Consider the following 26985-nt stretch of genomic DNA (forward strand, 5'->3'; position numbering starts at 1 on the left):
TATAATGTTACATGATTCAGCAGAAACCACACAGCACAAACTCCTACATGGCTGTAAAGCACTCCAGCTTTAAAATGAGTCTCACAGATCTTTTTTGTCAGAGCCTCAGACTTCTAGAAAGGATTACAGAGTTGACACTACACAAAAGCAGTATAGGGGGGCCTGACTCATGCTAAATTGTGGCTTAAGAGCAGCTTGGGGAGCAAAAGTAAGGTTAAAGGTGGCTTTATGACATCCTTATATATTACTAGTTCTCTGTCAGTTTCTGCCAGGTCATAGCCTGGATCACTTCCTTTCCTTTACAACAATGTTTCTGCCATTTTTAAACTGCTTCTGCATCTTATACTTCAGGTCTCAGGTGCGTTACAGGATGAGGTGAAGGGTGAATTGTGCTCTCCCACAAACTAGATGTGTATTACATGGACACTTGTTCTTACGGAAGAGCTGGACTCAGTGTCCCAAATGATTTCCTCTAGTGCTATGGGAACATAGCACTAGAAAGTACACTAGAAGTTCAGCAATATTTAGCGTAGTATGAAGGCTATTTTAAGTTGTGCCAGCTGCTAAACACAGCAGGGATTCAACAGGGTGATAAAGGACATTTTAGATGAAGTCCTGACTTACACTCACTGCAGGGAGGTAATACAAAAATTGCTAGGAATGCTCTGTTCAGTCTGAGAATTCACCTATTTTGGAATAAACTTTCCAGGGCTGAATGAGGGCAGATTTATATTAGATGAATAGTGCAAATCTACAATAATGCAAACAAGGTCTAAATGTGGAAAGGGAGTAACAATAGAAGAACCATTTAAAGCCAAGGATTGATATTTCAGACCTGGCTGGCTGGAGGCTGGGCTTTTGTTTGGTATTTGATTTTTTATTCATTTAACTGTTAACCCAGTTTCAGTCCCTGTTAATGCAACTCAATTGGATCAGTGCTTTAACAAGCTGTTAAAGAAACCATCATATAGAAATGGATAGGCAAAATTGTGTCCATATTACTGCACTTTTACTCTAAACATGGGCATAATGTACTGAGCATGATATAGTGCTCCTTCAATACTCTCCCTATGGGTAGTAACAAGTAAAGAAAGGTTGGGATGTTTGAGGGAAAATCTCTAAGCTCTGAGCTTTATGTGTGATTCAAAAGCCAAGATTTTGAAATGACACTAGGCAGCTGTAAATTGAAGCTATGAGAGGCAGCAGTGAATGCAGGTAAAAGTATGCTGCCTTGTTACATGTATTGAAAAAATAACACTGAAAAACTTGATGAAGGGTTTGATGGTGTCAGCTCTTGTGACTACTCGTGCTCAGGAGCTAGCTCAGGCAAGGGCTGTAGTTGGATGGTGGAGGCACCATTGCAGGGCTCAGACCATGTCAGTTACAGGACTTCAGATGGAAAAGTCTTTGTCCCCACACTCGAACACAGTGAGGTCCGCACAGGTGCTGCTGATCCACAAAGCACACTTCATTTACTTGTCAGTGGAGAATAGTTTGAGTTTGTCCAGGCACCAAACTTAATACTGTGCTCTATCAATTGCAATTGCTGGTAGCAGCATGATGACATTCAGCTGCTGTCAAAAACCTTTCAAGCCACTTCCATGGTGCTCTCCTGCCCCATGACTGAATGCCTCCCCTGTTCATGCTCAATAGAACGATGGGGTATTTTCGGCCCCCCACTACCTGCCTGCGCTGTGTTTGCTCCGTCAGCTCTCCCTGCATGGAGGTTCCTCTCCTGTGAGGGGATGTGACCTTACAATTGCCATGACACTTGGCATCCCCTGGATCACACCCACGGGCTGTGGTGCCCGGGCCCACCGGGGCTGGAGACGAGGCACAGCCCAAGGGGGTGCTCAGGCCTCCCCAGTGTGACTGCACTACGCTCTGGAATAGCTCCCCTTCCTCACTGCTCAGGGAGGAAACCTTACAAAACCAGGCACGGCAGAAACGATGAAAAGAGAAGTTTCTTCCAATTACCAAAAAAAAAAAAAAAAAAAAAAAATTAAAAAAAAAATTGAAAGCGGTGCTTCGGTGCACCTTTAACTACCGATGTTCGCAGGGCTGAAATTCCGGTGGACTCGGTGCAGCATTATTTCCAGGCGGGAGGTGCGGGACTCAGCCCCGCTCCCGGCCCCGCTCCGGCCGCGGCCGCCACGCGGGGGAGCTCCAGGCCTGGCAGCGGCCTGGGACTCACCCGGCCTCAGGCCCGGCCCGCCGACACTTGGGAAAAAAATAATTAAATCCGTGCTCTGATGGGATATCGGCAAATAATTTAAGAGCAAAAGGGAAAGGATAGCCAATGTTCAAAAAACCCCAAACCCAAAACAAACAACCCCCCCATCTCCTTCACTGATACACATTTTAAACTACAAATAGCTAATCCTTACACAAATTCCTAGTAAACTATTTAACTGTGAGAAGACAAGGGTGGGTTTTTTTAGCGTTTTAAACAGCTCAGCTGGAAGCAAGGAATTTAGCATGAAGTGAAATATTTGTGGGAGCTTAATACAGTTAAAATATTGCTATTTTCCCTGACATAAGAACTGAGGACAATTAACCATTTCTAATTAAGCAGCCTAAAACAGCACACTGCAAGAAATAGTGCCCAAACAGTGATGGACAAACAGTGATGACCAAACTGTAGAAGAGAGACTGGCCGTGAACATGAGGTAAATAAATTTCCTATACAAAACCATAAAACTACTACAGCATGGAAAGTCAACAACTGGATGAACGAATGAGAAGGGAGAATTACGCTCAGAACTGACATTACTAAATGCTGTTCTCTCCAAACCCTACCCATTAAATGTGAAGCTTTTGTTCGTCTAGATATTCATCATATTGCATCACATAGCTCTGCTACACTAATGTGTAGTGGAATGCATTATTTTCTACTCATCTGCCAAACTTGAAACTTCTGTCATTTCTGTTGAGATTTCTATACAAAAGAAAGCTAAATACAATATGCAGTAAGAAACATTTATTTAGTTTCGTCTTTGACTCAAAAAGTGCCTAATCAGGGTGTCACCAGACTGTGATTACATGCATTTTTATTACTCTGGAATTTTTAAAATTGGTTTTTGTAATGTTTAAAGTTTTTGTTCTCTAAACAGTTGACACTGGAGTGGGCAGTTTGTATGTCACTGTCTGGAGTGGGGAAGAGAGTTAAAATTTCTCTGAAATGGATGAGGTAATCTTTACAGACTCATAACCAGGCTGTTGCTGGTGCTGTTGTTTGCTCTTCAAGGTTGGGTTAACAGTGTGACTGCCATGGTGACTCTCTGGAAACCTGGAAATGCAGAACAGCACTTTAGCAACCAAAAAAGACTGAAACCTAGTGCTAGCTTACTGTTCTCCTCACAGCTAGAAGAAAAATTTGGAAGAAATCCGTCAACCCCCGAGGCTGTCTCTATTTTCACATTGATGATTTATGATGACAATTTTCTCACGCTTTGTAATGACACCTCAGGTAAACTGTCTTGCTCACAACACAGAGCTTGGCCACAATGGGGAAAAAAGTGCATTGCAGCCTCACATGTAGAACCTGACAAAACCTTAAGATACTCTGATACTTTTGGGTGTTAAAAAAGCAAGGTCAGAGTGGCTTTCCAAATAACAAATGTTTTCCTTCGAGCCTAGGATGAATATATACATCAGCAGCTATTTTTCAACTGCTATTTTTTCACAGTTGAGCCAACTTTGAATTATTTGTATTGGAACAATATCTTAAAGAGACATAAAAAGGTGTTGGTTTAAGCTACAGTGTCATGATCTTCCTTGAGATCACTGCATGTAATGATTAGATCTACCCTAAATCTCTGAATGATAAGCAACTGGCTATACATGTAAGGGCTTCAGACTGTGTCTCTAAAATTATCTATGTGTGTAACTATTTGCAAGATTGGGCTTGTCTAGGCTAACTTGTGGGCACCAGAGTTAATTCTCACTCTAGCTTAAATTAAATTTTTTTTGCACTTGTCCAGTACCTTCATAGCTTAGCCTTGCCAGTACAAAAAGGAGCAGCGACTTGAACTGCAACGCAGCTGGAGAGAAATTCCAAACTCCTGAGAGGAGAGAGATTTGCATTGACCAGGCATCCACACCTCCCGGCTCCAGGGAGGCCAGGCATTCCTTCTCTGCTCCCAGCCCGGCACCAGGCGCCGCGCAGCCCTTGCTGCCTGCCATCCCGAGGAGCCGCGCTCTTTGTCCGCAGCTCCGCAGGGCTGCGCAGCCAAGGGCGCTGAGCAGAGCCCCCAGCTCCGCCCGGCGCTGTCAGCAGCCCCGCCGGAGCAGCACTTCATCCATCCTGCGGGCGGGCTGCTGCTGAGGGGGCTCTGCCTGGCGCCGGGCTTGGCGCTCGCACAGGTACCAGGCAGCGCCGGGACCTGCAGCACAGCACTGAGCCCCTCCACGAAGATGGTCTTATCACCTCGGCATCAAAATCAACACTGCCGCTGTCAAACACTGCCTGCGAAAGACATCTGCTATTTAAATGTATTCTAGCAGATGAAAGGAATGGAAACATAAAACCCAAACACTTCCCTTTTTTCCTAATGTAATCAGTATTTTTAAGCAGTTTATCTGCTTATTAATAGGAAGGTTTTAAAACATTTTGCTTGAGCTGACATTCTTTAATTATAATATTCACACTGCTGAATATGCAGTCACACCAGCAGAAGCTCTATTGTGAAAGAACACGCAGATTCAATCTGTTTCTTTCTCTGAATTTTTCTGACTTGGTCTTATTTTTCCATTCATCATTATATTTTTGTTTGCTTCTCACATTTCTTTTTAAATGTGTGGGTTTTTTCCTCTTACTCTGTTGTTCCACTTGAAAACACCAGGATTAGCATGCAGATGTTTTTTTTGATCAGAGACTTTTTTTTAATCATTTCCATTTTCCACAGTCTATTTGGGTAGCTGGGGATTTTTTTTGTTTGTTTGCTTTTGACCCTGTTTTGTTGGGTTTTTCTTCTTTTTAATGTATTACCCTCATCTGAATGTAAACACCTTCTGTTTGCTATTGTTTTCTTAAATCAGCATTTTAGAAGATTAACTTCTTCTAGTTATATAGATCATGAGCTATGCTAGCCCTGCCAATAATCTAAGAACTTCCATGCTTTTAGTGCTTTGATAACCGTGAAAGCTTAAGTCAAATAGATACTGGTTTAGGAAGGTTTTGAAAAAAAAAATAAAAAAGAAAAAGAAAGATAAGGTTTCAGCACGTACATTATTTGTGAAAAAATTGTGCTGTAATACCTTCAAAAATGGCTTTTAGAATTCACGTAGTTATGGGATTTACTGAACATAGATCAATGAGAAAAGAATTCATACTCCTTGACAATCAGAAAGGACCAACTTCTATTTTTTATTTAATTAAAAGGAATAATGACCTCTTTAAATGAGCTCCAGTTGGAATTTTGGCTAGGTCGTTATCTGCAGGCTATTGTTCACAGGAGTTGAATTACACTTAATTTTTAGAAAGCTGAGAAGAGAAAAAGACATTCAGCATCTTAGCCCAGGGAAACTGCCATCAAATGCTGCTTTAAGAATGAGAAGCAGAAAGAAAACAACACAAGCTGTTCCCACCCATGAAACTTGCAACATCCACCTTCACTAAATCTATATTATAAACACTGAAGAGGTTCAGGAATGCCTTATCTCTTGCATTAGAAGGAGTGATCAATGGATTTTATAGCGCTGGTATTTCAAGATCAATTTTTAATGTCAAGAAACTAAAGTTGGGGGTGGGTGTTCTTCTATAACCGTGAACATTTCCAGTAACTAAGATATCCACCACTGCTGTTTAGTGGCTGTATATTTTTTTAAGAACATCCATGCCTGAAACATCTATGGATAGGAAGCTCATCTCCACACCATCCCTTACAAGGAAAGGCAAAATTGCCTGCAGTGACATGTGCTAGGCAAGCTCAGGAATGCCATGAACATGTTGGTTGGGGGCATGGCCAAGACAACAGAAACTCCTGTTCATTTCCAAAGTTTGTTTAATGCCTAACACATTGTAGGGTCCCTCTTATCCAAAATGCCTTAGCTCCCTGAGGGGCCACAGCAATAGTATCGCTGGCACCCCCAAGGAGCAGCTCCAGGGCAGCTGCACAGAGCCTGGAGTTCAGTACTGAGAAAGCACAACATGCACAATTTAGTTAGAAAGTATCTTAGAAAGTATCTGCCACCACCTCTCTCATGCAGAGCCTTCCTGGAAAGGCTTATTGGCTAAAGTTAAAAAAAGATTATATTAAAATGTGAACGTCCCTTGAAGGTTTCTTACAAGTAAGCAAATGCAAAACAAAAAAACAACAAAAAACCAAACCAAAACAAAAAGGAGGATGCTTTTTACTTTGTTTCTAAATACATCATTAAAAATGTGTAATTTTCAAGTGTTTAAAAAAGCTATCTTTTTTCCCCTCAAAATAAAGCACGAGGTTATCTATTACCTGAAGCTATAATCAGGTTAATATAACAAATCTGTTTTTTCCCTGCAATCCTATTTCTTTTTACCCAAGTAATCAATTTTTAGTGATATCACATACTTCAAGGAGAAAACACAGGATGACTCTGCTACACCAGTACAGCAGAGCAGCAAAGAGGTTTGGTTTTTTTTTGTCTTGCTCTGCAATATGTAACTGAAAATGCTTTAGGGGTTAGTCAGCTTTCTTTAAAACCATGGCCATTAAAAAATGTTTTCCCAACCCTGTTTCTCTATCCTATCACAAACAGACAAAGGCAGAAGTTCCTGTAGCCCTGCAGCCCCTTTGCACCAACAAAGCTGAAGCAAAGGCAACGCAGGCAAGGTACAAACCTCTCCCAAGTAGGTGTTAGTGGGAAAATGTGGATATGTGCCATCTCATGGGAGGGACCTCGGTGCATGTGGTTACAGAGGGATTATCCTAAAGATGCTGCCTTCTATCTTGTAATCTAGTGATTTCCTTTCCTAGCACAGCAGTTTATTTCAAGAAGAGCACGATTTAACAACTCTTTGAACATACCATTATTACCGAATGAATGGTAATTAGTTCCTGCTTATGAAGCACTTGGACACAGAGGAACATGCAAGTGTTAAGTGTTACAGTCATTATCATTCACCTTTACTTAATACATTTCTGTTTTATTTAGCTACTTGTGACCAAGGCATCCACATGTCTTTGGCCAGGCTGCACATGAGTGAACTAGTGAGACCACAGGAATGGAAAAGTGGAGTCCTGAAATATGCCCAGCTCCAGAAAGCTATGAGATAAGTTTGCTGGTAATAAGCAACCAGTTAGCAAGAAGAAATTATAAATATTTTTAATTAAATTTACTATATTGCAAACCCCAAGTCTCCAAATTACTCGTAAGCTGAACTGACTTAAAAATATCTTGAGACTGTTCGTTTATATTTTTTTCCTTCGGTAGACTTCATGTTTTCAAGGACTTCTTCACATGCAAGAGCTAAGGATTTAACTTTTTTAGTAAAATCCATGTTTAATAACATTCTTACCTTAGCAGGTCAGAGCTTTAAGGAAATAAATTCTAAGAGTAGACAAGGAGTGATATACACAATAAATTTTCAGAAGAAACAAACATCACCTAAAACCTAAAATATTAAATATTCATTAATTCTAGTCACATAAGCTGACAATTTCCTTAAAATCTATGAGTTAAAATCTCAGCCTTGCAAACTCATAGAAGTCCACTGAAAATATCCCCAGGATCTCCTGGTGGGTAGTGGGGGACCAATAATTCAATTTAACCAAGAGCGATTGTAGGTCCTGTCATTTGGCCAGACAATCTAAATGACAGAAGACAGGATCATGTCCTTTTATAAATTTCATTGAGTTTGGCTTTGCTTTTTCCTTGGAAGAATACTGATGTGCTTGTCTGATTAACTGAAACTTAAGGCTGAGTTATAGATCTGACTTAGGTTTAAGTGGAAGAAAAAGATGTCTGTATGGGATGAACAGATACATGCATTCTAGGTGCATATAGATCTATTTATGTGAGGGCAAAAATTGGTTCTACTTACAATTACATGCCATATAGTCTTTTTTGTACATGCCTGTGCTTCTGTTGGGGTGCATATCTAAAAAGCTTGTGCACGCAAACAATCTTCAAACCCCAGTGTCCAGGTCTGCAAATATCTATTCCAGTGAGTCACCACCAGCTTCATGAAATAATTTTCCATTGTAAACTTGCAAGTGATCTGCTCTGGGGTAGAAAGACCTTAAAAGGAAGTGATAAAATGCACTTTAGGAAAAAAAAAATTGAACTCAGCATGAGCTCACTCATGAAAGGAAGGGCACAGACACTCAAACCTCAAGTTATCCAATTCCTTCTTTAAAAAGTGGTCTCTAATAGGTGGTTGCAAAACTGTATTTTTTGTGCTCCTTTCCTGTTTCTCCTCTATCAGAGGAGATATCACAACTCAAAGTTCTACACTCAGATTTAAAAATGTAGCCTAAATACATCAGGTACATATTTATATACTGCAGGTCTTTCACTGTATGACTAGAATGTGAGACAAGTGAATTCCACCCTGAGATTAGAGACTTTGTAGTTCTCTGCAGATATGAGAAAACACAGGCCACAGGCTCTTTGAGCAACTCACGAGCCCAAAAGTACGGGACATTTTCCCATGATAAATCAGCTACCTCAGAATGTGCTTTTCCTTTTTCCCTTTGAATTTTTTTTATTGGTGCAATGCTTCTGCAGTATAGACACTGTCAGCCTCAGAGCTTGAAGGCTTATTTGTCAACAGAACAGATAATGGATAAACAGCAGCAATGAGAGTTTATTCAGTCCACTGCACCCAGGAGCCTAGAGATCACTTGGCAGTGCCATCCTCCACACCACTTCTGCTTCTGGTTCATGGGCCAGTGCCACTGAAGTTCTCAACAGACGATGCTATTAGTACAACCCACTACTATTTATCTTTTTTTCTGTATGAAAGGGAATAAAATACTTGTTTTGCTGACACAGTCATGTGAAGAGCCATTAGGTGGTACTAATGGTGCTTTTGACTGCTGGCATCTGCTCTAGATGGGGTTGGAGTAGGGGCCTTGAAGGTAGAGGGCTTTCAAACACCCATTTACTTGCCAATCCCCTGAGGAATAACAACTACATTGGTATCAATGTACTGAAAGATGTGTGACACCAGCCAGCAAGCCAGGTACCCTCAATGGCAGAGTAACACTTTATTGAAAGAGACAGGCAAGTGAGGGCGAGCTGTGAAATAAAGACGCAGAATTTCTTGTGAGGCCTTTTAAAACACTCCTACTGAACTACCTTGTTCAGGTAGCATTATTTAAAAACTTTTGGAGAGTATTTTATTCTGTCCAAAAATATCACTCCCCCAGAGTGATTTATCAATCCATCATACTGCGGTGGGAGAAAAAATTCTAGGAGTCCCTCTTTTTCTTTTTAAAGATAGACAGAATTTTAGATGTAAAATACAATAATTTCCTCTAAGAATTCTTACCCTTCTACATTTCTTGTGTTGACATTCTGTATTTTTTCCAGTGCCAGTGGCCTGAATAGTAATACTATAGAACAAGCCAGACTGTCACACAGTACTTGTCCTGAGCAGGACTCTGGGTAAAATGTTCATTCCTGTGTCTACAAGAACTGGTGTTATAATTACAATATTTTATTTTATTTGGGGCCTTTTTTCCCGATAGAAGAAAAACCAAAATATTCTTTACGGTGTGAGATGGTTGCAGATCATTTTCCCTCTTTGCTTGTGGCTTTTAAAGAGATCATTTCTGCAAAGAACTAGGATTCAGCATCCTATTTTTGGCACAGTGTCCATGCTTCTGACTTTGCATGGGAAGGGTTAGAGCTGAGAAAGCAAAGCTGAGTATTTATATCACATAGGTATGTGAGCTGTGCCTAGAGCCAAGCAGTACAGAAGACTTGCACTGTATAGACACTGTATACACACCCCGTTCTGCACAGTGGACAACAACCAGAAGGCTGCCTCTGTGAAAACGTATTCTGTCTTTTTGGCGTGCTTTCAGGCAGGCAGAAACAATGCATAGCCCAAATGCTCCAAAGCATCATCTACTTTGCAGTCACAGAGGTCTGTTCTCTAGCTGGTAAAGGCAGTAACAGTTCCTTAAAGTTACTAGAGTTAGACATGGATTTACTCCAAATTAAGGACTTGGCCGAGATTTTTTTTTCTTTTTTTTAATGCATTAGCAGATGGCAAATATGCACTGAGCACAGAAAAACTACTGGTTTTTGAGGGCAATGGTTGCTTGCAATGCTAATTTGAGGCTTTATGTTTATGCAAGCTAACCTGGAGGGACACATTTCAGAGCTGGGCTGAAGCTGCAGAAAGACTCAAGCAGCAAAGTGCAGAATACCAGTAACCCATTTAAAGCTGGGTGTGTGAATGCAGGGTTGGGTGTCTGCTCGTTCTGAAGAGATTCAGAAAATAAGGCAGGAGCAGATGTTAGGAGATCACAACTTTACATATTTCCCTCATTCAGTCATGTCAAGATGAGACCATTTGTGAAACTTACAAAATGGGAAGGTACTTGGCTTTATGTTTGGATTCCGGCTACCTGACACTCCACTGCAAGCTGATGTCCACATGAGAACATTTTAGAGCACTCTTGTGTGGTGGAAATCAACTCATAAGGAGCATCCAAAAGCAGATGTTGAGAGATGTCGACAAACCAGGCGCTGACAGACTGTTTTCATCTAGCAGTTCTTTTGATAGACATACCGGATCCGTATCTGCAAACTGTGATGACACAGACAACCTTTCCCTCCAAACTCTGTTAACCTTGCAGCAGAAAGTAACCTGGGATAACCACAAAGTAGCTATTGACCAAAGCTGAACAGCTTATGTAGTTCCAAGAGTGTAGTCACAGAATACGAATAAAATGAAAATATCAAAGCTCAGAGAAGAGGTCATTTTGCTGGCAACAATCCTACCCACAAATACAGGGGAAAGATATGTCATTCTCAGAGCAAAATTTATCCTGAAGACAACTGAAGTCACATAGTATGGTCTTCTGTGACTCCCGGCAAATATTTTGTACCTCACTTTTTATTTCTTACTTCTTTCTATTATTTTCTTTAAAGAACTGTGATATTCTTTGTTATGCCTGATACCATGCTGTTCCTATATATAAGACATTCTTGTGTCTGTCTTACAGTCAGACCTGTTTTTTGTTGGGTTTTGTTTTTCTATTTCTGATTCATTTTAGGGAACCAGGAAGCCATTTTTGTGAGTGAAAAATCACAGACCTCACCTGCAAATTCTTTGTGCAGAAGACTTTAAAACCATTTCAGTGGCTACAGAATGAATCACAGTACTGCAGGTATTCAGCTATCTTTTTTAATAAGTATGCTTTAATTGGACAAAAGTGTAGCTGACATGTTTAACTTACACATCTATTATAAGGTAGAACTCACTTAACCACTCTCTTCCAATATGATTTCCTGTGAAGTTAGCCATATTTTGGTCAAATAATCCTGCAGCTAAGACTGATTTCTCTGAACATATTTGCCAGCTGGGACTCTATTAGGTTAGAGCGCTGCTTCCCACAATTAGGACCCATGGACATAAACGCCATACAAATAAATATGTGTTGCTGTAGAATATATTTGATAACTAATTCACCACACAGATTAAGTACGAAATATCCACTTGCACAGTTGATTTCTGTATCTCTGGCCACAGAAGTCCCATGATATTGCTCCTGCTCTCCGGATACGTGGCTGAGGATTTTTTAATGGGAGAGAGAGAAGAGAAAGTGGGGAGAGCTGACTGCTCGAAGTGCCTGGGCATGTCCACTGTTGATAATTTATTCATGCATTTGCTTCTGCTTCCTTGGTCTGGTTTTTCAGCTCATATTTATCATTACAGCTCCTTAGAAGTCAATGGAATAATATTCGTTTGTCCTCTTTTGACTGAGAATATGACTGGATAAAATTTTAGTCAGAACTGAAGAATAAGCTAGAAACCTTGAGTGTTGTTAATCCAGCATCTAAGGGGTTTATTCCTCTCAGGTACTTCTCCCCGATTCAGCAAATCTTTTGAGCATTTGTTTAAATCCCTCTGTCAATAATGACCCACAAGCACAGGCCGAAGGCAAGTGTCACAAGAAAATATTCTGACTGCAGTTCTTGGAGTCTTTCTAACAGCAGATTATTGAAACGTGAATGCAGCCCTAAAACTTAAATTCAGTTTAGCAAATCTTGAAAAGCCAGAAAAATGAGAAGTCTTTTGCTGAATGTGGTAATGCTTGTTTTTGCTCTGAAGAACCAGCAGTTTTCAGATTATTTTAGTATTTTAAAACTTAAGAGCCCTTAAGACCAAGACAAAAACCATGCTATTGGTCATAAAGAAAACCATGGACATGCTGAGAGTTCAAATAAAGTAATGAAGATCCTTAAATATCAACATTTCTTCACAACCTTTTAATTTCTTACTGACTAGAAAAACTCAGGAAAACCAAAATACCGTCTCCCTTGCTGTGAGCCAGTGGAGTTCATAGCCCCTAGCTGATAATCTTTTCCCTTAGCTCTACATGCTATGATCACCACATCCAGCCCTTGGTGAAATGAGTGTTAAATTCACTGAAGAGTATCAGAAATGGAAATACACAGGGGAAAAAAAAAAGCCACACAATTTTCTAAAGCAGCTGAACTTGGAAAAGACAGTCAATGGGGGAATTAGGACAGTTTGAAATGAGGTAACAGAACATTGTTACTATTTTCTGTTAGAACAGGCCATTGTTACTATTTTCTATTTGAACAGTAAAACAAAAATAATAAAAAAAAAATCTCGGCCAGAAGTAGAATAAATTCCACTCTGCTCCACTAAGCTCCATGTGTTTGACCTGATTCCCTGTACAGGAGAGTGAGCAAAGTTTGGCCAGCAGATTTAGGTATCTACTCCTCACCCCTTTCCCACCTGGTAGCATGCCTCTTTCTGGGCTGCCTCCGTAAGAGCAAAAAAGAGCAACAACAGAGCTCCTGCTCTGTTGTATCCCAGAAAATACCAGCAGAATCACCCTCTGCTCCTCTCCTAGCAGAGGTGGCCCAGAAGCAGCCTCATAAGCAGGACTGGGAGCCTTATAAAAAACTGAGACACTGGGATGGAGTTGCTAGTGGTTGTGCAAAGTGAACGTCAAACAGGAAAATTCCCCTCTGGGAAGGTACCTCAGGCAAGCCTTGGTCCTGTACATCTGGATTTTACTCCCCAAAGTAATGTTAGCTGGACAACGTTCAGCTCCTGGTCTTGCAGATCTCAGCCTGACTGCCAACTGCAGATCACCCTGTCCCAATGGACTTCAGGGACAGTGAAGAGAAACTGAGCCCAGCATGAGTCAAAAGCCATCACTTTGCAGGATCAAGCCCATCACAGGATGCTAGAAGCAAGTTATCCCTCTGACACATGTGGGGATGAGGTACCAACAGATCAGCACAACCAATTGGTGCCTGGAATATTCACAAAAGTAACATTTCAGAGGCAGCAGAGCAGCAATAATAATAATAATAATAATAATAATAATAATAATATAAACCTGGGTATTATTTCTCTTAGATGTAAATCAAGATTTAAATATAAAAATGATAGGCTTTTGTTAATCCTTCTTAGGAAGTCATAAATTGTTAATCAGACCTTAGGCAGTGTTGTTTAATACCAACTTTAATAAAATAGCTGCCTGAAGCAGAAAGACAGTTGGGATCCTGACTCTGAAACTTTGGTAACCTCATCCACTTTTTTGTAGCCTGAGGCTCTTACACTACCACTGATACTAACTCCTTTGAAATATGCTCATTTTTTAGGTTGCTAAATTATTAAACACCTTATTAGTTGAAAGATTAGATGGAAAAAAGTCATCTCTGTATGACGGGAAATGGATTGGAAGAGGAAGAAAAAGTTGAGGGAATATTTACATAAAAGATACAGCTCTGTTGTTGATATACAGAGGTAATCCATAATCCATAATTCATTTAAGAAATGAACCCATCAAATTACATAACTACGTATGACAAATTGCTACTGTTGCGCTATCCTACAATAAATTACAAGGAATCATTCCTGTCAAGAGTGTATTTTGTTTGAGACTAAAAAAAGCAATGTCGCTACAAGGTTGTTTTCCCTCTTGTTCCATAGGATTTGTCTATCACATACAATCTCTCACACTTCCACCATATAATTTGATTGGGGTAGAAAAACCTCCTTTGTGTGGAGTAACCACAAAGTCTCCAAAATTAAAACTGCTTTGAAAATTCCAAGAAAAGAGGAAAGGATGAAAAGGAAGAATGCTTCTTCCTCATTATTTCTTAATACTATTTGTCAGTCAGGTGAGCAGATCCTTAGAGTAAAATATAAGAAACAATCATTTCCTGAACTGTGATGTCTTTTTTAGTGTATGTCCAGAGCAGCTTGTTAGCATACTGATTGTTTCATTTAATATGCAATACAGAGCATACTTACTACTTTGAAGTGCTTATTCATGATGTCATGGATATTAGTGTATATTTCTTAATTACAAAACAGAACAATCTTTCCTCTTTCAACCTACACTTTCTGCTGCTCTGATTGGTTTCTCTAACTAGCCAGAATAATCATTTTGCCACACAGAAGCAGAAAAGGGAAAAAAAAAGTAAACAATTTTAAAAGCCATTTTAATTTAATAACAAATTGGAAGCTGTATTCTGTGTTAAATTAGCACTGCAAGCCTCATATCAATTCAAGGCAAGGTTCCCTGTTCGTTACTGCTTAATTAATCAGTCCTGTTTCCATCTAAATTAAAAGTTTTCTCTCCTCCCTATCATCTCTAACATCTCATTTCAGGCAGCATATCAAGTTAATCTTGCTTGCATTAGCAACTTATTTCTAATGGCTCGGTTCAATTATTTGGTTTGAGCATGGTGTTAATAAAGCCAAGGTTGTGAGTTCAATCCCTGTATGGGCCATTCACTTAAGAGCTGGACTTCAAGATCCTTATGGATCCCTTCCAGCTCAGAATATTCTGTGATAATTCATCCTATCCCAGTTTGCAGATGAATTCTGCTTGGTCTCTGCTTTGTTTTGGGCAGCTTGGAGTCAATGGTAAAACAGCAATTGCAAAAGCGAGCTCATCCAGCCTCGTGATAAACCCACAATGTGACAACAAACACCTATTCCAACACACTGAAGTCTTTTGAACTTTTGGCTTCCTGGTGTGCCTTGTCCTTCCTGAGGAAACATGGCGCTTAAAGATATGGTTTAGTGATGGACTTGACGGTGCTGGGTTAACTCTTGGACTTGGTGATCTTAGCGGTCTTTTCTAACCTTAAATGTTCTATGATTAGAACATGCACAGGGCTGAGCAAAGAATTAGTATCTTATAAAACAACAGACAAGTATATAACATTCCCATGGAAGAAGAGAAATCTGTAAGGGAAGGAGAATACAGGAAGTTGGGTGGTATCTGAAAGCATGTCCTCATTAACCCCTTATGCAACATATCCTGGAAATAAAGCTGCAATCAGCATGAGTCCTGCACTACCATCAGTAGTGTATATAAAAAAGTATCAAACAGTCAACCATGTCACCTTTGAACGAAGTGAAAAATAGGACTTGAACACCATCTGGTTGAATATCTCCTGCTTATGCTGGCCCCACCATTCCCAGAGCCAGAAACTGCTCCTGCTGCCATAATCTGGTACTTTATATCACCAGCAGCAAAGTACACTAATTGTGGGACTTAACAAAAGACCTCTGGTGTTTTGGATTGCAACAAGCTGGCCCCAGTCAAACACTGACTGAAGCTGCAGCTGCTCATCCGTGCTAGTCTTTCCATTTGCCTTGCTCAGCTCAGCCTTCAGAAGTAAGTTTCCTGGCTGCTCCTAGTGCTGGGATGCCTGCTTGCCCATGCCAGGATGACTGTTGTTAACACCGCGACCCCCCCAGGCACCACCCTGGCTCCAGCAGCTCCATCCACAGAGACCCACAGCATCCGAGACGTAACAGATACCTGCTCGGGTCAGGGCTCGAAACTAAATCTGAGCCTGAGGTGTCTGCGTCACATGGAGGCCGGTTTTAATGCCAGCTTGACAAATATAAATACTTCTGCAAAAGACACAAAACACACAATATTAAGTGACCATTCCAAGAGGATGAAACCTGTTCTTCCTGAACAATTCCAGTATTTACTTTTTCTCATCCAGGACTCAGGATGCTATTGCAACAGGGAAGAAGGATGTGCAGCAAATTGTAACCTTCTAGATTTGCAGCAACCAGCCTCTGACCTCACATTTACCAGCCTGGTTGAAATTACAACCTGCTGCCAAGGAAAACTCTGTCATACATTAAAGTAACTCCAATATCAAGTAGCTTTGAGATATCTGACAAGTGAATTACGATGGATTAATGAGAAGCTGCTTCAGAAATCCTGCAAAAGCGACCCTTACATGTTACAATATGGTAATGCATTTCATTTAATAGCAATATAAATTATGTGCTGAGAAAAGTGGGAGCCTCTTGTGTTGTTTTGTTGTGTTTGGTTTTTTTTTTCCAAGAGGAACAGAAATCCTTCCTATAAATCAGAGTGCACACTTCTGGTTCTGATGGGAAACACCGCTCTGAAAAGCACTGAATTTTAAAGCTGCTTGAGAGTATATTGTGCTGATGGCTGTAAATATTAATAAATATGATACACTGGGCCAGCTTTTTTTTCAGATGCTTATGCTCTGCTTCCTCTTAAGTGCAGATGACCTGAAGACACAGGCACCAAGAGGAAGAATCTGAGCTAAGAATTGGTTTTAGAGATGCAATACACAGTGACACTTGCACAAAGGAAGGATGTTCCCATTACATGCCAGCAGAAACTGCCAGGAAGTGAAAATCTCAGTCCAGTCCTCTCTATCCCCCCTGCAACTGCTGATGGGAGCTGACAGAGACTGCAGAGAATCCTTCTCCATGCTGTACAGATGATCCAGGGATCATCTGTTGGCATCAATGGGAAATGATGCTTATTCCTTATACAGGTTTTCCTTCCATCCCCTGTTAGTGTAGTCTATTATTTAGGGATACAAATTATGCAAACATTTGGCAGTCGTGTTGTGGTCACCATGAAAGTAATTGCAAAGTTGTAAACACTTCATTACAAACCCTGACATCTTGTTCCAGAAGAACACTCAAATATTCAAACAGCCTTGTAGACTTCAGTTCAGTTTATTGCTACTTTTAAAAGCAAAATACTCTGGGACCAGGTATGATAAGTCAGAGAGAAGAACATGCTTCATTTATGGCAGAAAAAACTTGGTAATTATCAGCAGTGAGAAGGGAAATACCATAGCAGAGCATTCATATTATTTAGGCTTAAATGGAGTTTAGATGAAATATAGGGTTTTATAAAACTGGTTGGCACAGCATGAATTGCTTAAAGGGATGTGGCTGGTGGACTTAAGAGTTGCTTCTGTATCTTTTTCCCTTTCAGCCCTGACAGCTAAATTGAGCACCAATTTCACAAAAGAAATTTGCTCCCTGAAAGAGATTCTACCTCTATATATTCCTGCTCTGTGATCTGCCAGGGCACTCTTCACACTACGAAAGTGAGGAAATAGGCTCTCTTGAATTCTTGTAGAGCTTGATCAGTTTGTCAGGCCAGCTCCAAAAGCATTAGGTCATAGTAGGTGGCACAGAGCTCAGGACCTGGTACTGCTTCGATCTAAACTGGCCACGTAACTTTTAAATTTAATGTGTCTTTTTTATGTGTCTTTTTCTACTTCTTCCTCTATTTTATTTACACTAAGATCAATACCCGTGTCAGAGGTATTGGTGTACACCATGTCCTTATTCAAGTAGCTTCCCTTTGACTCACCTTCATATCTATGTGCTAGGAATACTACTCCTTAGATATTTACAAAGCAGGGGTGCTTTGAAATGAATTCATGCAGGCATGGACATGAACAAGAGATAGTGTGGTATGACCTCTGGCTGCCCCAAACCACAGGGAGCAGCATGCAGAATAGGCAGCCTTTTATGAGATTTCTTTTTTATCCCCTTCTCTCCCACAGGCATAAGTAGGTGGGAATGTATGAGGCAGGGAATGGTAAAGAAACTCTGTGGCCAGTCCAACTCGGCCAATGCAGAGAGCAAGGTCATTGCCACCTTGCTTGGGGACAGCTCAGATTACTTTCTCCTGGGAATAAGATACTCAGCCTTGTCTCAGACAGCTCTGGAGCTACTCAGCTTCCCCCCCTTCCCCACCACAGAAAACATGGCTGAACATACAAGCAAAAAATATCCAGAAAATCCTTTGGGGAGAGAGTGTCAAAGCAGATGCAAGGAGTCCTTGAGAAAAATAATTGGCTTTCTTTTGGATGAAAAAAAGAGACCCAAATCTGACTTTTCCCCCCCATCCATTCTTTGATCAGCTACAACAACTGAAGAGAGCAGGAGAGAGGCAGGCAGGTTGACTGCAAGCTGTACTTGCTATAAGAGCCTGGTTCAGCATCCCTGCTGTGTTATGATCTCCTCCTGTGACCTTGGGCAAGTCACTCACCTTCGTGGTGATTCGCTTCCCCTGCTGTAAAACACGGCCAATTATACAGGCCAGCCTCACAGTGGGGCCATGTGGTGAAGATGTGGAATTCTGGAATACTTGAACAGCTTTTGAGTGAAGGCCTCACATTAATGAACTACACCTTGTCCCTTACTTGAAGTGAGACTCCCAATGTGCACAGAGTATCTGTGGGTTCTTGGGGAAAGTTTAGCAGACTACAATAAGCTATATAATGTTCTTTTTGTGCACGAAGATACTTGTGTCAAACAATGATTGCCAGACTAATCACACACTAAAGTTATAAACCACCAGGCACTCAAAGTGAATCAATTCAGTGAGGAAACAGATTTCACCTGAGTCCTCAGGGCAAAACTAAAAGGAACTGTACTTTTAATTATTTTTGCTATGGTATTGGATCTAAGAGGATGAGGGAGGAGGAGACATCTTTCTAAGAGAGAGGGTTTTCCCTGGAGTGAGACTGTCAGTACGAAGGATGGCCCCAGTGCTGCAGTGCCAGCACCCCAGCTGGGGCCCACGGGCACAAGTGGTTCTCCCACCACTCCAGGGCCTCTCATGCAAGTCTGGATCACCATGACCCTCAATGCTAAGTGGACTTACCATCAGAGGCAAGTATTCTCTTTGAGTTTGATGTTACCCTCACAACAAAGCAGAGCTACATGGTAATGATCGTGTTGATTAAGCAGCCTTTGTGCTTACAGAAGCTATTAGCTGACAATTGTAATGAGGGAACAGGCAGCTCTGCTTTCCACCAGACAGGCATGAACCTGCAGTACCTGGGGAAACTTGACTAGTGTTTAATTTTTGTGCTAATTTTCAATTCCTGCTGACCCTTCTCCTAGGTCCTCCTGCTCTGACTCTGTGATTAGATGCAGAAGTGGGAATGCTGGAAAGATACACCACCTATTATCTCAGAGGCAGCTGTAAACATTACAGCATGATAATGAAATTAGTTTAGCTGAGAGGAATTACGGTACCCAGTTAGTACAGGACGGATCTCATTCATAAAGTGCTCTCTTCTGTGCATTGCAGTGTGTCACTAGGGAAGAGCTGAGGACCTATGATGGGTATTTATGTTGCAAATGAAATCTAATAGTTGCATTCTGGCTAGAATTTTCTGACTATATATAAATATATATGCATATCCTGACAAGAAAGGCTAATTAACCCATAAAATATTTGCCCACCATGCCAGAATAAAGCCATTATTGAACAGGTTACTTAAAATATAGCAAAGCTGGCAGTGTTCTCGAATGAGACCAGATGGAAATGTATATGCACTTTTTGTCTATGTGCCTGGTGCAGAGGAGGGTATGGAGAGGTGTCTGTCTTGTGGCTGGGTGTGAAGAAAGATAATGCAGTATCACTCTATCTTGGATGTTTCAGCATGGTGCTATCAAGTGCTCTGGCACCATCACAGTTAAGCAATCACTTCTTTGCTTAAAGATTTTTTCTGGAGATCCAACATCCAGACTCAGGAAGGACACCATGCCAGCTGAGTGTTTTTCATCTTGACAGGGCTCACAGGCTCTCCTCACCCTTCCCCATCTGCATTGATCCTCACTGGGCTCAGAGGGTTGCAGCTGCAGAGGAAACTATCCTTTCTGGTTTGTTTTCAGAGAGAAAAATACTCAAGGAGCAGGCAGCTCCACAAGACTGGATGTACCGACCAATAACATTAATTCACACCACTCTATAAACACTCCTGAAATTCAGTTATTTTATTTTCTTCTGGGAATGCTCTTGCTAACAAACAAACAAAAGCATAAACTCAAATATTTACAGTCTTTGTTTGGGCCTTTCAGTGCCAAATGCACAACCAGGAAAATAAAGTGGAATATAATGGTGGCAGCCAGCCCCGTCTGGAATAAGGAGATGGTCAGGGATACAAAGAGGGATAAGCCTGCCTGGAATGGGATGGGGAAGTAGATAATGGGTGATCAGGATCAGGACACACAGCAATGCCCTAAAGAAGCTTAGGAACCTGAACCTGGATGGACTCCCAACACATACCAGCTAGTCGTTGGGGAAGAACCAAAAAGAGATTCTTAGGCTGAGATGTATGGCATAGAAAGCATAGCTGGATATGAAGAACTCACAGTCAAACTTTAAAAATGCTTTTATCCAGCACTTTGCCCACCTAATTCCACTGCAGCAACACTCACAGCACAACCCAGAGAGGATGATTTTTCTGCTGATGTTTTGTGTTAATTATGCATCTTCAAGGGTGTTTTTAAACAGGGATTAATAATCTGCCCTGTACCTTTTGTTAAGCAATAAAGACAACTAAAAGCTGCATTTAATACTAAACGTTCATGCTACCTCTCATGTCCCCCCATCCCAAATGAAACAAGGCAAGATGCCATACCTTTCTCCTCACACGGTATAGTTTTTTTCAGACCCCTTGGAAAGGTCTGCCATGACTAAGCATGCAGCATGAGCAAACCAGCTGCTACTGGATTTTTATCTCAACCAGAATACATTTAAACTTGAGAATGGTGTTTATACTCAAACTGAATCCTGCATAGAGTCAGCAGAAGAGATTTGATCTCTGTGCCACAGAACTCTTCACTCTGTGCACGGGATGGGAGACTCACTTTAAAGATTCACATTGAAAAGATCCTGAATTTGGCCCCACCATAGCAGTCAGGATAACCACAACTGAGTTTATCAGCCCTGTTTCTAAGAGCTATGAACCCAAGAAATTATATAGGAAAAAGAAAAAGGAAAAATGACGCAAACCCCAAATGATGCAAAGCCTTTGAAGACACAGGAACAGTTACTGCAAGTAACTAGGTCTTCAAGGAGTTAATGAGAAAGTCTCCCTAACACCCAGCTTCCAAGGCAAAGCCTTTCCCACATGCTTATGATAATCAAAAGATACTGAAAACCAATTCTCCTTCATTCTGGTATAATTGCAGCAGAGCCACTAGAGGAATTGTAACCATTATGTAAGATGAGGCACCATCACAGTGGGGCTTGCTGCTTCAAATGCATTCTACCCACTCTTTTTTATAGATTTCAGCTACCTTTTATTTTAGTAATTAGCCACCATTTCCAAGGAGATCCATAAGTAATTTCCTGCACATCTTGAGCCATAATGCTGCAAGATTGCACTAGAAAGGTAACAGAATTTAAAAGTAGTCAACAAAGGGAAGGTGACACACTGAAATGTTCAGTTAAGCATAAGACAGTGACCATCATTTCATAACAACAGATAAATGTTGCTTGACCCCCCCAAACAGCACACAGGCAACCACCAGAAAACCCAAGAGTGGTTCCTTCCAAACCCCAAAATACTGCAGGAGTCTATTAATAAGCAGCATATCAGCTTGCTGAAAACTTCTTCAGTCAAAGCAAAAATGATGTAGCACACTTGAGGGGACAGTGGACTGAAGAGAGGCTCCTGCCCAGAGGAACCCAGTATGCCCTTGAGAAGAGTGCTGCTCATTTAGAGAAGGATCTCAGCTGGTGAGAGCACAGGCACATTCATAACTTCTATCAAGTTCACATGAGTTTTGAGATCTTCTGCAGAAAGCAGGGAAAAAAAACCCCCACACTTCTTAACATGTGTATGTTTTGCTTTGAAGGAAGTCTCTCAACTAAATATTATTGAAACAGCAGATGGCAAAATGCAAACTTTATGAAAGGGAAGGATGCCTTGAGCGGCAGGTTACTGCTTGCATGGAAGAGCTGTGCAAGGGAAGAAGGGAGGGAGGAAGGGAGGGAGGGAGAGAAGAGTCAGAAGTTAAGATGCACATTTCTAGCCAAACAACTCGGTTAGAAAATGATGACCGTGTCTATAAATATAATCTTTAGAGTGCTGGCATGGAGATATGCAAGAGCTGTGAACTGGTGTGAAAATTAAAATACCTAGAGAGACTAATAAGTCCCTTCGGGGACCCCAGTTACTTAAACGGCTGCAAAGGATAATTGCAGAGAGCTACAACAGGACTGAATCAATGCCATTTTCCAGGGGAAAAAAAAAAAAAAAAGAAAAAAAAAGTATTACTGCTCTGATTACGTTATTCTGAAAAGACTGGCTGCTTTCCTCTTCCCTCCCTCAGCTCAAAAGTCAACTGCAAACCACCAGAAATATGTCCAGAAAGATTATGGTGCAGCTGAAAGCCAGAAGCATATGAGATTATATATTTACTGGAGCTGTGTCAGATAACATCTGAGAGGAGAGGAAAAAAGAGATTCAGCTTTGCAGTCTTTATTAGCATGTTTGGGCTCTTTAAAGGAGCTATCCAATTGTGTCATTGCTGCCAGGCCTTTAAAACTGTATATATCCATGATAAAGGAATCTACTTAATCTTGATCACAAGCCTCCGAGCCCTACCGACTCTCCTGTGACATGCAAACTTATTGCCTTTAAACAGGAATTAGAAAAAAAAGAAATGAACAGGGATGCACCATTACCCATAGCATTATATTGCTCAGGAACAGATGTTAATCAATTTTATGGAATGCTTTAAGTAACATGCAAGTACTTTTGTAAAGAACTGTCTTGCATAATAGAGATTTCAGCCCAGCAAATACAGGAGATAAGCCTTTATCTTGACTGGAGGAGTTATGTCTATTTTGATTAAAACCAAAGAGGTCTGCACGATCAAGTAATTTTATTCCCTTGGAATTATGTCATTTCTAGAATGCTAGTACACACTACTAGTGTGACAAAAAGGAATGGAAATAACCTTGCTCTTGATTGAAATGTTCTCCTTGCATAAACGTTCATCCATGTAGCTCAAGAAGTGCACATGTAGGATGTACATTCTATCCTCAGAGATTCCTGAATAGACAAGAACTGTACTCTTTATTCCAGCTGAGCTAGAAGAACAGTAAATTTGGAGAAGGGACTGACCTTACACTCTGTAAGTAATCTGTGCTACTCAATCTCTCATGCACGGCGAACAGAACTTTAAAATCCCAAAACACACACAAGTAAAAGGGAAAAGGTACCCTATCTTCTCAATTTGTATAAAAGTAGTAGCTGTGCCATTGTGCTGGGAGTAATTTCGGTCGTTAAACTTCTCGAACCTTGAATGTCATCAGGAGTTACTTAGGTGACCATCCACTTGCACTTAAAAAGTACTGCATTTAACTCCCCGTAAAATATGGATTTTATTGCAGCAGTGACAGGACTCCTTTCCACAGCCACTGACCTCTACTGCTATTGCTTATCTCTTGACTCGACCTTCTGCATAAGAATACACAGATGTAGTATGCAAACTGTATTCCCTGTGCGTGCATGTAAGTAGGTGTTACATACATATGAATACATAAATAGTTCAAGCTAGCTGACACAGAAAGTATGTTACCAGCTCCTTAGAAACATTTACTACACCACCAAATTCAGTGCTTGCTTTCTGCAATTACCCAACTTCTTTCCTGTAAAAATGCCTATACGCCTACCCTCTTACTTCCACCTCCTCCAGCACTCCTCAACCCGTTCTTTTATCAAATAAAAGACTTCACATTTGTCAATTCCTGTAACGTCTCCCGATCTGCTCGCTCTGCCCCCTTCTTTTCACTGAGGGAGCGCCTCAATTCAACTGTGCTCTACATTCAGTTCTGCACTTTGCCTCGGATTTCGCTCATGATTCGAAGGGCTTTGCCCTGTGTTCATTTCAAAGCAACTAGGCAGTATCAAGAAACAGACTTTAAAAATTATTACGTTCTAGTTATTCATCCCTTTGCTGTTGTTATTACTAATTATTACTGTTATTCTCTTCCAAGCACACAGGACCCCTTCTCCCTCTCTCACCGCCTCTCCTCGCCCGAAGTGTCTTGCTGGCGATGACAACCCCCAGGAAAACGCCGCATCCCTTCGCTTGACTGGCAACGCCAGCAAACGTGGTCCCCACACGCCCCTGAGCGCCGGGCAGGGCGCGGAGCCCCGGGGGGGTCACCCCGGCGCGGCGGCGGGGGCAGAGCCCTCCGCAAGACAGCTGCCAACTTTGCAAAATAAGTGCTGTCCCCCTCCTCTGCGCCCCCCACCCCCCTTAATTAGCATCCCCAATAAGCACGGAAATAATAAGAAAGAAAGCGGAAAAGAAAAAAAAAAAAAAAAAAAGCAGAAGGCGGCTGGCTGGTGAGAGCTAGAACTTGCCCCTCCAGAGGTGCAGAGCCGCATCTCCTTACCGGCACGCAGGGACGACGCGGCCGAGCCTCGCCCGGGTCGGCGCAGCTCCCGGCCCCTTCTCCCGCCGCTCAGCTTCCCCGCCTCGCACTAGGGCTCCCGCTCGGCCAGCAGCACTTTTTAACTCCGGCATGCAGGCAGCCCGAGCCGAGGGGGCTCTCTATCTGATTGGTTTCCATTCACTGCTCCTGATTAATAAAAAAAAAAAAAAAAAAAAAAAAAAAAAAAAAAAAAAAAAAAAAAAAGGAAAGGAGGAGGGGGAGGGAAGAAAAAAGAAAAAAAAAAAAAAGCCAAACTCCTCCCTCTCGGCTGGGCTCCCTGGCAGGCGCGCACACACACCCGCACATACGCGCACCCGCACCCCTGGCGCCGGCGCTGCGGCTGCCGGGGCTGCCGCACTGGGGCCGGGGGGGCGCGGAGCGGGCGCGGAGCCGATTCCTCCGGGCGGGCAGGGATTTGCAACTGAATGCAGTGGGAGGGCAGAGGAGGAGGGTTGTGCCAGCGAGCCCCCCTTCCCCCCCGAGAGCAGCTCCGTGCTTGAGGTGGAGAGCAGCCAGCTTCTTCCCAATCGTTTGGTAGCGATAGCTAAAGCGGAATAAAATCGGGGGAGGGGGTATAAAGAGGAGACAGAGGCACGCTCCTCTGTTGTTAACTGTGTGTTTGTGCTGTGCGGCTTCTCATCCTCCGAGCTAGTCTTAAGTCCTCCTCTCGACATTCGAGATGCCCCGCTGGTCTTTTCCCACACTTCCCAGGAAGTTCCTGGACTTGATGAATCAAGATATTTCGGTGAATTATTAATGGACATGACACTTCGTGGTCGCATGTGGCGGTTTCTATGTGAATGGAAAGCAGCGGAGGGGGATTTTCCAGGTGCCTGCCTTTGCTTGGTCCCTCTCTTCCCAGAGGGCTCCCCACTCAGGAGGTTATGACTGATCTTAATGCAGAACAAACTGAAATCTCAGCTTTTGCTTGCGGGACTCGTGGAGCCCTCTGCACACATGCATTTTTTACAGTCTCTCCCCCCCACAACCACCAAACCCCTAAATAGAGCCTGAAATAAGGCTTTGCATTTTCTTAATCTATGTTTTAAATTACAAGATGGAAATTTCCAGCCAGTTTATTATTTACCTGACAAGAGTCTGCTCCAATTCAGCTGCACGGTGTCCCCTTAAGATTCATAGGAAATGTTGCAAGAACTGAAGCTTTCTGCCATTTGATTCTCGCATCTCCACCGTCTTAGGTTTGACCTTTATGATTTTTTTTCCCTGCCAGTAAATCTAAAGTCATCCTGTTTTTCTTTATTTTTCTCTTCCTTTTTTCTTCCCTTGCTCCTATCCACCTTTCACAATTTCTACATGCTGTATGTCTTAAGGATGGGTCTGTGCTGGCTCTAAGCCATCTTTGTGTCCTGTTTTTGGACTATTTCAAGGCTTGTAGTTTAATTTAAATACCCTGAGCACCAGGAATTCAGGTAGCAATCTTGCTGCTTGTGCTCAGTGCTGCAGCACCATCTTCACAGCACAGCTGAAACTGGTGTGGAATATGTAAAAATTTTTAAGGAAATATGTTCTTTAATATTTGATCTTTGTGTACTCTCAAGACTAGTCAACAAGAAGGGAGATTTAATCCATGAAACACAGCTAACAATCATGCTCTAAGTGATGTCCAGGTGTTAGAAAAACAAATTACTTGTTGGTAGAATTGCCTTGTTAAGGGTTAGGGCCTGACATGCTTCAGTGATCTTGGACCTAGGGGAAGGTTACCAGAGCTTGGGAAGAAGGATGTTCCATTAGTGGACACAAAGAATGCAGAATTTGCTGGCCACAAGGACAACTGGCAGAACTCCCAAGGTAAGGAAGAAACTAATAAAGATAACTCAGCAATTGTGCTGAAATCATTTCCAACTGGGTAAAAGGTAATTCTGGCAGGGAGAGATCATGGCTGCCAACTCATGCATCATCGACCCAAGAAACCCAACAACTCAGGAGAAAGATTGAGCATAAAGATTAATTAGCATGAGAAGCAAGAGAATCATTAACCAATAGAAGATAGGATAGTAACTAATAGAGAACTATGTAACTTGTCACCAATGAACACTAACTCCTTTGTTTGCTGAAATGTATAAATAGTAAAAATTTGATAGCTGGTGTGCTTGATTTGTGGAATACCACCAAGCACCTAGGCTTGTGCAACTGTGAAATAAATAATCAATGTCTCTCTTGAGTGTATAATTATTGGCTTGTTGCACACCAGGTAATGAGTCTGGCTTTTGTGGACAACAGGCTCCTTAAGAAAGCCTTCAAGCTATTT

The 26985-nt window shown here is 41.7% G+C and overlaps 1 protein-coding gene across 2 annotated transcripts in view; it reads right to left on the reverse strand.

Moving 5' to 3' along the window:
* The window catches only part of CDH6 (cadherin 6), a 105966-nt gene extending 80893 nt beyond the window's left edge, over nucleotides 1–25073 (reverse strand). Inside the window, exon 1 of one of the 2 annotated variants that reach the window (XM_071453615.1) lies at nucleotides 24678–25073. The gene's annotated coding sequence lies outside the window, so the exon portion shown is untranslated. Of the gene's footprint in view, nucleotides 1–24300; nucleotides 24443–24677 lie in introns of those variants that run through there. The other variant, XM_071453624.1, reaches the window with a different exon arrangement.
* Between the last annotated feature and the right edge of the window lie 1912 nt (nucleotides 25074–26985).

This window comes from Agelaius tricolor, unplaced genomic scaffold (assembly GCF_023055355.1).
Source record: "Agelaius tricolor isolate 1412-34295 unplaced genomic scaffold, bAgeTri1.0.p SCAF_2, whole genome shotgun sequence".
NCBI classification, from domain to species: Eukaryota; Metazoa; Chordata; class Aves; order Passeriformes; family Icteridae; genus Agelaius; species Agelaius tricolor.